This window comes from Somniosus microcephalus, chromosome 12, assembly GCF_052327205.1.
Source record: "Somniosus microcephalus isolate GS21.2 chromosome 12, FLI_Smic_1.0, whole genome shotgun sequence".
Classification (NCBI taxonomy): Eukaryota; Metazoa; Chordata; class Chondrichthyes; order Squaliformes; family Somniosidae; genus Somniosus; species Somniosus microcephalus.
This window is the reverse complement of record NC_140998.1, coordinates 200,282,987-200,292,311: the sequence shown is the minus strand read 5'-3', so window position 1 is coordinate 200,292,311 and position 9,325 is coordinate 200,282,987.

Here is a 9,325-nt window from a genome sequence, read left to right as displayed (position 1 = left end):
ATATACCCGCCTTTGGCCCATATCCCTCAATACCTTTGGTTAACAAAAAGCTATCAATCTCCGATTTAAAATTAACAATTGATCTCGCATCAATTGCCGTTTGCAGAAGAGAGTTCCAAACTTCTACCACCCTTTGTGTGTAGAAGTGTTTCCTAATTTCACTCCTGAAAGGTCTGGCTGTAATTTTTCGCCTGTACTCCCTAGTCCTAGAATCCCCAACAAGCGGGAATAGTTTCTCTCTATCTACCCTATCTGTTCCCCTTAATATCTTGAAAACTTCGATCTAATCACCCCTTAACCGTCTAAATTCTAGGGAATACAACCCTACTTTGTGTAATTGCTTCTCATAACTTAACCCTTGGAGTCCGGGTATCATTCTGGTAAACCTACGCTGCACTCCCTCCAAGGCCAATATATCCTTCCTAAGGTGTGGTGCCCAGAACTGAACACAGTACTCCAGGTGTGGTCTAACCAGGGCTTTGTATAGTTGCAGCATAACTTCTATGTTGGCCTTGGTGGGAGTATAGCGCAGATTCACTAGAACGATATCAGCGCTTCAATGGTTAAGTTATGATGACGGGTTGCATAAAGTTGGCTTTTACTCCCTTGAGTACAGAAGATTGTTTCCTCCTAATCTCTTTTCCAGAGTCCCATTAATAGATTTACAGTTACAGGATGCGACTGTTAATGGGTCTGTAGTTACAGGGTACGACTGTTAATGGGTCTGTAGTTACAGGGTACGACCGTTAATGGGTCTGTAGTTACAGGGTACGACCGTTAATGGGTCTGTAGTTTCAGGGTACGCCTGTTAATGGGTCTGTAGTTACAGGGTACGACTGTCAATGGGTCTGTAGTTACAGGGTACGACTGTTAATGGGTCTGTAGTTACAGGGTACGACTGTTAATGGGTCTGTAGTTACAGGGTACGACCGTTAATGGGTCTGTAGTTACAGGGTACGACCGTTAATGGGTCTGTAGTTTCAGGGTACGCCTGTTAATGGGTCTGTAGTTACAGGGTACGACTGTCAATGGGTCTGTAGTTACAGGGTACGACCGTTAATGGGTCTGTAGTTACAGGGTACGACCGTTAATGGGTCTGTAGTTACAGGGTACGACCGTTAATGGGTCTGTAGTTACAGGGTACGACCGTTAATGGGTCTGTAGTTACAGGGTACGACCGTTAATGGGTCTGTAGTTACAGGGTACGACCGTTAATTGGTCTGTAGTTACAGGGTACGACCGTTAATGGGTCTGTAGTTACAGGGTACGACCGTTAATGGGTCTGTAGTTACAGGGTACGACCGTTAATGGGTCTGTAGTTACAGGGTACGACTGTTAATGGGTCTGTAGTTACAGGGTACGACTGTTAATAGGTCTGTAGTTACAGGTTTCCGCTCTGGCTCCTTTCTTGAATATGGGAGTCACTTTTGTCTGTATCCAGTGTGTTCCAACCTCTCATGCCCCAGGGCTGCCTACATAATAACTCCGTGTTGTACAAATCTTGTCTGCAATCTCTGTCGTACCTTGGGGTGCCATTCCTGATTTCCAGTGTAGTGTTAGTTTTCGTCCCCCTCAGTGTATGTAGAACCTCGGCTTCACTAAAAAGGAGGCAACTTTAAGTTTCAGAAATCCGTGGAGAAATGAAGTGGTTGGAAACCACCTAAAGTTGAAGAAGTCATGCCGGAAATCGGGAATGATTAAATAAAGAAAGAATATTTGAAAATGAGAAAAGAGGTAACAAAAGAGATAAGAAAAGCAAGAAGGGTGTTTGAGGAGAGAATTTCAAAAAATATATTTGTAAAAGTGGATTGTTGAAGGTGAGGTGAGAATCCCTGGGAGGAGAGGACAGGGAGTTTGGTGATCCATGGAAATTGGCAGGAATACTGGACAGGAACATCACTTCATCAGTGCTTATAAAAGAGAAGGAATGAGGGGAGGAGGTAAACCCTGAATTGGTTAAAAGTGAGGTGAGAGATAATATACTAAATAAAAGAAGATACGGAGACATTCATTAAGCTAAAGGTCGCAACCTAACGGGATACAATCGATAATCCCGAGGGAAATGGGGAGGCCCTTGAAATGATATTTCTCTTGACTGTGGATGTGTGTCGGGGGACTGGAGAGTGGCCAGTGTAATACCCAGATAGCTAACCCAGGTAATTACAGGCCACTTAGTTTAACGTCTGTGGTCGGGCACATTTGGGAGTCTTTGATTAAAGATGAAATAACGAATTACCTAGATGAAGAGAACATAATTCAAAGCAGCCAGCACGGATTTCAGAAAGCAAGATGGCGGCGTTCTTTTGCGGAGTTGACACATATGGTGGCTGTGGGAAATGCAGTTGATATGGGCGACCTGGACTTTCAGAACGCCTTTGACAAGGTACCACACAGGAGGCTATTGAAGAAGATTAAGGGGTATGGAATTCGGGGGAAAGTAGCAAATTGGATTAGAAATGCCTAGAATGGAGAATACAGAGGCTACGAGTTACAGACTCTTTTTCAGAGTGGTTGGAAGTGGGTAATGGTGTCCCACAGGGTTCTGTTCTGGGACCGCCTCTGTTCACCGTGTACATCAGTGATGCGGATATAGAGGGAGTGATATCCACATTTGCAGCTGATACCAAAATAGAAGGTATGGTAAATAATTCTGAGGACCATTATGGGGATATTGATATGATGAGGTTGTACATTTTGGTGAACCAAAATAAAAGTCACAATTATACTTTGAACGGGGAAAGCTGGGAGATGTGAAAAAGCAGAGGGATTTGCGGGGGTCAGGTTCATTAAAAGCAGCACCTCAAGTGGATAAGGCCATAAAGAAAGCGAATGGAATAGAAAGAAGGAAGCGCCTTTCACGACCAAAGTGCTTCAGAACTAATTTAAGTACTCGTTTTTTTGAAGAGTCGTCATTGTAGGAAATATGGCAGTCGATTTGTGCACAGCAAGATCCCACAAAACAATGAGCTCAATGACCAAATAGTCTATTTTTAGGTGTTGGATTTTAAGGTGAACGTATAATGGTGAACCTCTATAAAAGCTTATTAAAATCATGGTTGGAGTACTGTGTGCAGTATTGGGCTCCACACTACGGGAAGGCTTTAGAGAGGGTGCAGCACAGATTCATTGGGATACTGCCTGCTTTGAGGAAATACAAATACAGAGACAGACGTGAAAAATTGGGGCTGTTTTTGTTAGAACAGAGGAGATTACAAGACTGTTTCCAGCAGTTGAGGGGTCTAGAACAAGGGGCCATAGATATATGATTAAAGGAAAGAGAAGCGAGCAGGAGAAACCTTTTCTACACAGAGATTTATGCGGCAGTGGAATGCACTACCAGAGTTAGTGATCGACGCAGAGACCATGTCAACATTTAAGAATAAGTTAGAAAGGCAGGTGAAGGAACCGGGAGGGACACGGGATGCAGATACTGCTCATGTGGAGGATACGCATCAGCACGGACGGGATGGGCCGAACGGCCTGTTTCTTTGTAATTTACGAATGTCATAACCCTGGCTTGCACATCACTTTTGCTTGATGATGTATAGTGCCTTTTTTCATTAAAAACATCTTGTATAGTCATTTAGTCTCTGGATAATCTTGTACCCATTCAATATCCTGTCTATTCCCATTCTCTCTCTCTGCTGTCTCTGGATAATCTTGTACCCACTCAATGTCCTGTCCCTTCCCCATTCTCTCTCTCTGCTGTCTCTGGATAATCTTGTACCCATTCAATATCCTGTCTATTCCCATTCTCTCTCTCTGCTGTCTCTGGATAATCTTGTACCCACTCAATGTCCTGTCCCTTCCCCATTCTCTCTCTCTGCTGTCTCTGGATAATCTTGTACCCACTCAATGTCCTGTCTCTTCCCCATTCTCTCTCTCTGCTGTCTCTGGATAATCTTGTACCCACTCAATGTCCCGTCTCTTCCCCATTCTCTCTCTCTGCTGTCTCTGGATAATCTTGTACCCACTCAATGTCCTGTTCCTTCCCCATTCTCTCTGCTGTCTCTGGATAATCTTGTACCCACTCAATGTCCTGTCCCTTCCCCATTCTCTCTCTCTGCTGTCTCTGGATAATCTTGTACCCACTCAATGTCCTGTCCCTTCCCCATTCTCTCTCCCTGCTGTCTCTGGATAATCTTGTACCCACTCAATGTCCTGTCCCTTCCCCATTCTCTCTCTCTGCTGTCTCTCGATAATCTTGTACCCACTCAATGTCCTGCCTCTTCCCCATTCTCTCTCTGCTGTCTCTGTATAATTTTGTACCCACTCAATGTCCTGTCCCTTCCCCATTCTCTCTCTGCTGTCTTTGGATAATCTTGTACCCACTCAATGTTCTCTCTGTTGTTGGAAAGTGTGAGGTTATGCACTTTGGCAGAAAAAATCAAAGAGCAAGTTATTATCTAAATGGAGAGAAACTGCAAAGTGCTCCGTTACCCACAGGGTAATTGGAGTTCAGAAGAATGAGAGGCGATCTTATTGAAACATATAAGATTGTGAAGGGGCTTGATCGGGTGGATGTGGTGAGGATGTTCCCAGTGATGGGTGAAACCAGAACTAGGGGGCATAATCTTAGAATAAGGGGCTGCTCTTTCAAAACTGAGATGAGGAGAAACTATTTCACTCAGTGGGTAGTAGGTCTGTGGAATTTGCTGCCCCAGAAAGCTGTGGAAGCTACATCATTAAATAAATTTAAAACAGAAATAGACAGTTTCTTAGAAGTAAAGGGAATTAAAGGTTACGGGGAGCGGGCAGGAAATTGGACATGAGTCTAGGTTCGGAATGGTCATGGCCCTGTGGGTAGTGGAGTGGGCCCAGGGGCCGTGTAGCCTGGTTCTGCTCCTACTGTGTTCTAATTCTGTGTTAGATTTCAGGAGATGGTTCTATTCCTGTTCCTGGCTGGGGTGGAGATCACCTTTTACAGAAGGTAAGTGCTGTAGAAAATATAGGGACAGTGATCTCCTGGACGAGTTTCGATCGCCTAGATGGGGCGGAGAGGAATTTCCCAGATTTTTTTTCTCCCAAATTGGCCATTGGGTTTTTTATCTGGTTTTTCGCCTCTCCCAGGAGATCACATGGGTTCGGGAGGGATGTAGAGTGATAGTAGATTTGAGGTTAGGATCAGATCAGCCATGATCTTATTGAATGGTGGAGCAGGCTCGAGGGGCAGATTGGCCTACTCCTGCTCCTATTTCTTATGTTCTTATGTTTTTATGCTACAGTACAAAGGGATCTGGGGGTCCTGGTGCATGAAACACAGAAGGTTAGTATGCAGGTACAGCAGGTGATCAGGAAGGCCAATGGAATCTTGGCTTTTATTGCAAGGGGGATGGAGTATAAAAGCAGGGACGTCTTGCTGCAGTTATACAGGGTATTGGTGAGGCCACACCTGGAATATTGCGTACAGTTTTGGTTTCCATATTTAAGAAAAGATATACTTGCTCTCGAGGCAGTTCAGAGAAGGTTCACTCGGTTGATTCCGGAGATGAGGGAGTTGACTTATGAGGAAAGGTTGAGTAGGTTGGGCCTCTACTCATTGGAATTCAGAAGAATGAGAGGCGATCTTATCGAAACATATAAGATTGTGAGGGGGCTTGATCGGGTGGATGTGGGGAGGATGTTTCCACTGATGGGTGAGACTAAAACTAGGGGGCATAATCTTAGAATAAGGGGCTGCCGTTTCAAAACTGAGATGAGGAGAAACGAGGAGAAACTTCTTCACTCAGAGGGTAGTAAATCTATGGAATTTGCTACCTCAGAGAGCTGTGGAAGCTACGACATTAAATAAATTTAAAACGGAGATAGACAGTTTCCTAGCAGATAAGGGAATTAAGGGTTACGGGGAGCAGGCAGGGAAGTGGACGTGAGTCTAGGTTCGGATCATCCATGATCCTATTGAATGGCGGAGCAGGCCCGAGGGGCCGTATGGCCTACTCCTGCTCCTACTTCTTATGTTCTTATGTCTCTGGATAATCTTGTACCCACTCAATGGCCTGTCCCTTCCCCATTCTCTCTCTCTGCTGTCTCTGGATAATCTTGTACCCATTCAATATCCTGTCTATTCCCATTCTCTCTCTCTGCTGTCTTTGGATAATCTTGTACCCACTCAATGTCCTGTCCCTTCCCCATTCTCTCTCTCTGCTGTCTCTGGAGAATCTTGTACCCACTCAATGTCCTGTCCCTTCCCCATTCTCTCTCTCTGCTGTCTCTGGATAATCTTGTACCCACTCAATGTCCTGTCTCTTCCCCATTCTCTCTCTCTGCTGTCTCTGGATAATCTTGTACCCACTCAATGTCCTGTCCCTTCCCCATTCTCTCTCTCTCCTGTCTCTGGATAATCTTGTACCCACTCAATGTCCTGTCTCTTCCCCATTCTCTCTCTCTCCTGTCTCTGGATAATCTTGTACCCACTCAATGTCCTGTCTCTTCCCCATTCTCTCTCTCTGCTGTCTCTGGATAATCTTGTACCCACTCAATGTCCTGTCTCTTCCCCATTCTCTCTCTCTGCTGTCTCTGGATAATCTTGTACCCACTCAATGTCCTGTCTCTTCCCCATTCTCTCTCCCTGCTGTCTCTGGATAATCTTGTACCCACTCAATGTCCTGTCCCTTCCCCATTCTCTCTCTCTGCTGTCTCTGGATAATCTTGTACCCACTCAATGTCCTGTCTCTTCCCCATTCTCTCTCTCTGCTGTCTCTGGATAATCTTGTACCCACTCAATGTCCTGTCTCTTCCCCATTCTCTGTCTCTGCTGTCTCTGGATAACCTTGTACCCACTCAATGTCCTGTCTCTTCCCCATTCTCTCTCTCTGCTGTCTCTGGATAATCTTATACCCACTCAATGTCCTGTCTCTTCCCCATTCTCTCTTGGCCCTCTCTGGGTAACCTTGTACCCAACTCAATGTCCTGTCTCCTCCCCCTAAAATTTTATCTACTTTTTTTCTTCAATTTTGCCACTTGTCCATTTTGTAGCAGGTTTGTTTACTTTGCCTGTGCTGAACATACTTGTTGTGCATTGTTAGAAGTGTCTCTTGATCTGGGTACTGTGACCCAGTCGATATTACTGAGCTTGGCCCTGGTATCTCCGATGTTGTGTACTGGGGTCAGTTAGTGCCTTCATTGTTTTTCAAGTTGATTGACTGTTGTCTCGCTGTGCTCACTATCTCCTCGCTGTTCACTACTACCATGTGTCTGTGCCACTCACAGACCAGGTCTGAGAGAGGACCACCTCTCCTCTTCCCTGATGTAGAGTCGGGAAGCAGTCATGTACTGCCTGGATGAGAACATTGCCCTTCCCACACTGCCAGCGTCAGGAAGAGATCCCAGTATGGATCCACTCCTCACTCCAGGTACCAGCATCAGGTTTCACGGAGATCTGCTCACTACCCACTGACTCCTGATGGAACGTGGGAGTGTGCAGGTGTCGGCTGAGGACAGGGTTGAGTTTAGCGGTGAGCCCTCCCTGGTTGAATATCTGGCTGAATTGCGTGACATACGAAGAAAGGTCACTTAGGACTAGAACCAGTTCCCCACTGACTTCAGGGTGGGGGGAACCGGAGAAAATAAAACCTGACCCTTGGTTTGGTAAGACTCTGTAAACACACGGGGCCATTTCTTGTTTTGATGCATTTATCGATTGCTCTGTGATTGCACCACCCCAGACATCACATCATTCTAGTTGACAAATCAGTCAGGACAAAATTAGCTGGTTCCCAGTGGCAAACAGCACCTTGGGGAATGTCACAGAATTCACAGAGGCTTTTGTAGCGAGTGAATTACATCGAATGTACAGCACAGGAACAGGCCATTCGGCCCAACTGGTCTGTGCCGGGGTTTATGCTCCACACGAGCCTCCTCCCACCCCTCTTCATCTCACCCTATCTGCATATTCCTTTCCCCCTCATGTGCTTATCTAGCCTCCCCTTAAATGTATCTCTGCTCTTCGCCTCAACCACTCCCTGTGGTGGCGAGTTCCACTTTCTCACCACTCTCTGGGTAAAGAAGTTTCTCCTGAATTCCCGATTGGATTTATTTGTGACAATCTTATATTGATGGCCCCTAGTTTCTGACTCCCCCCACAAGTGGAAACATCATCTCTACGTCTACCCTAGTGAACCCTTTCATAATTTGAAAGCCCTCTATTAGATCACCCCCACAGCCTGTTCAGCCTTTCCTGATAGTTATAATCTCAGTGATGATGATGGTGGCCGGTATCTGTCCTGTATGTGACGGGGTCATGGTCCAGCTGGTGCCAGGGCTGGGAGGTCCTCGGTTTGAGATCTGCCCTGAATGCGAGAGAGGCAGAGCGACAGAGTGTTCCCAGTGCATCGGGCACATTGCACCGATGGAAGGGGTTCGCTCTGGGTAGCGAGCTCGGCGCAGGAACTGTTAGTAGGATCCTGTCCTCTCTGAAAACATGGGCTGCAGCAGGGCTGTGAGTGATGTGTCTCATTACCTTCACTGCACACACAGTCTCCACATGCCTGCACACACCTCGCCCAGACCTTGGGGGCTCTTAATTTGACTGGATTAATTATTTTTGTGATATTTGATTACACAACAATGGGCACACTTAATAATCCCTCTGTGGGGAGTGTCCACGGTCCTTTAATCAGACTTCATGCAGGGAATTCAAATTCCCTGAACATCATCTGAGAAACAGAGACTATATTCTACATTCTGTATCTTTCTCTCTGCCCTGTCTCTCTGCCTGTGTTTCTATCGGTCTCTTTCACACTATCTATGTTTCTTCTAACTCTCTGCATATCTTGGTCTGCCCCTGTCTCACCCACTCTTTCTGTCATTCTTTCTTTGTGTTTTTTTTCTCTGCTGTCACTGTCTCAATCTTGTGTTTCTGTGTGTCTCTACATCAGTCTCTCATTGTCTTATTCTGTTCTGTTCTCTTTCTTTCTCTCTGTGCCTCCCTGTGTCTCTCTTTATCTTGCCCTCTGCCATTGTCTGTCCGTGTGTCTCTCACTTCATTAATCTACATACGTGTCTCTGTCTCAGTATGTATGTATTTTTTCGCTCTCGCATATATCTCACTCTCATTTCACTCTGCCTCCATATGTATGTATCTCGTTCTGTCACTTATATTATTCTCTGTCTCTCACTGTCTTTATGTAGCTGTGTCCTTTTCACAACCTCATTCTGTGTGTCTCTGTGTCTGTCTGTCTAAGTCTGTGCACGTCTGTCTCATTGTATCTTTCTGTCTGTCTCAGTCTGTGTCTCTCTGTCTCAGTCTGTATATCTCTGTCTCATTGTATCTTACTCTGTCTGTTTCAGTCTGTGTGTGTCTGTTTGACTGTCTCACTCAGTGTGT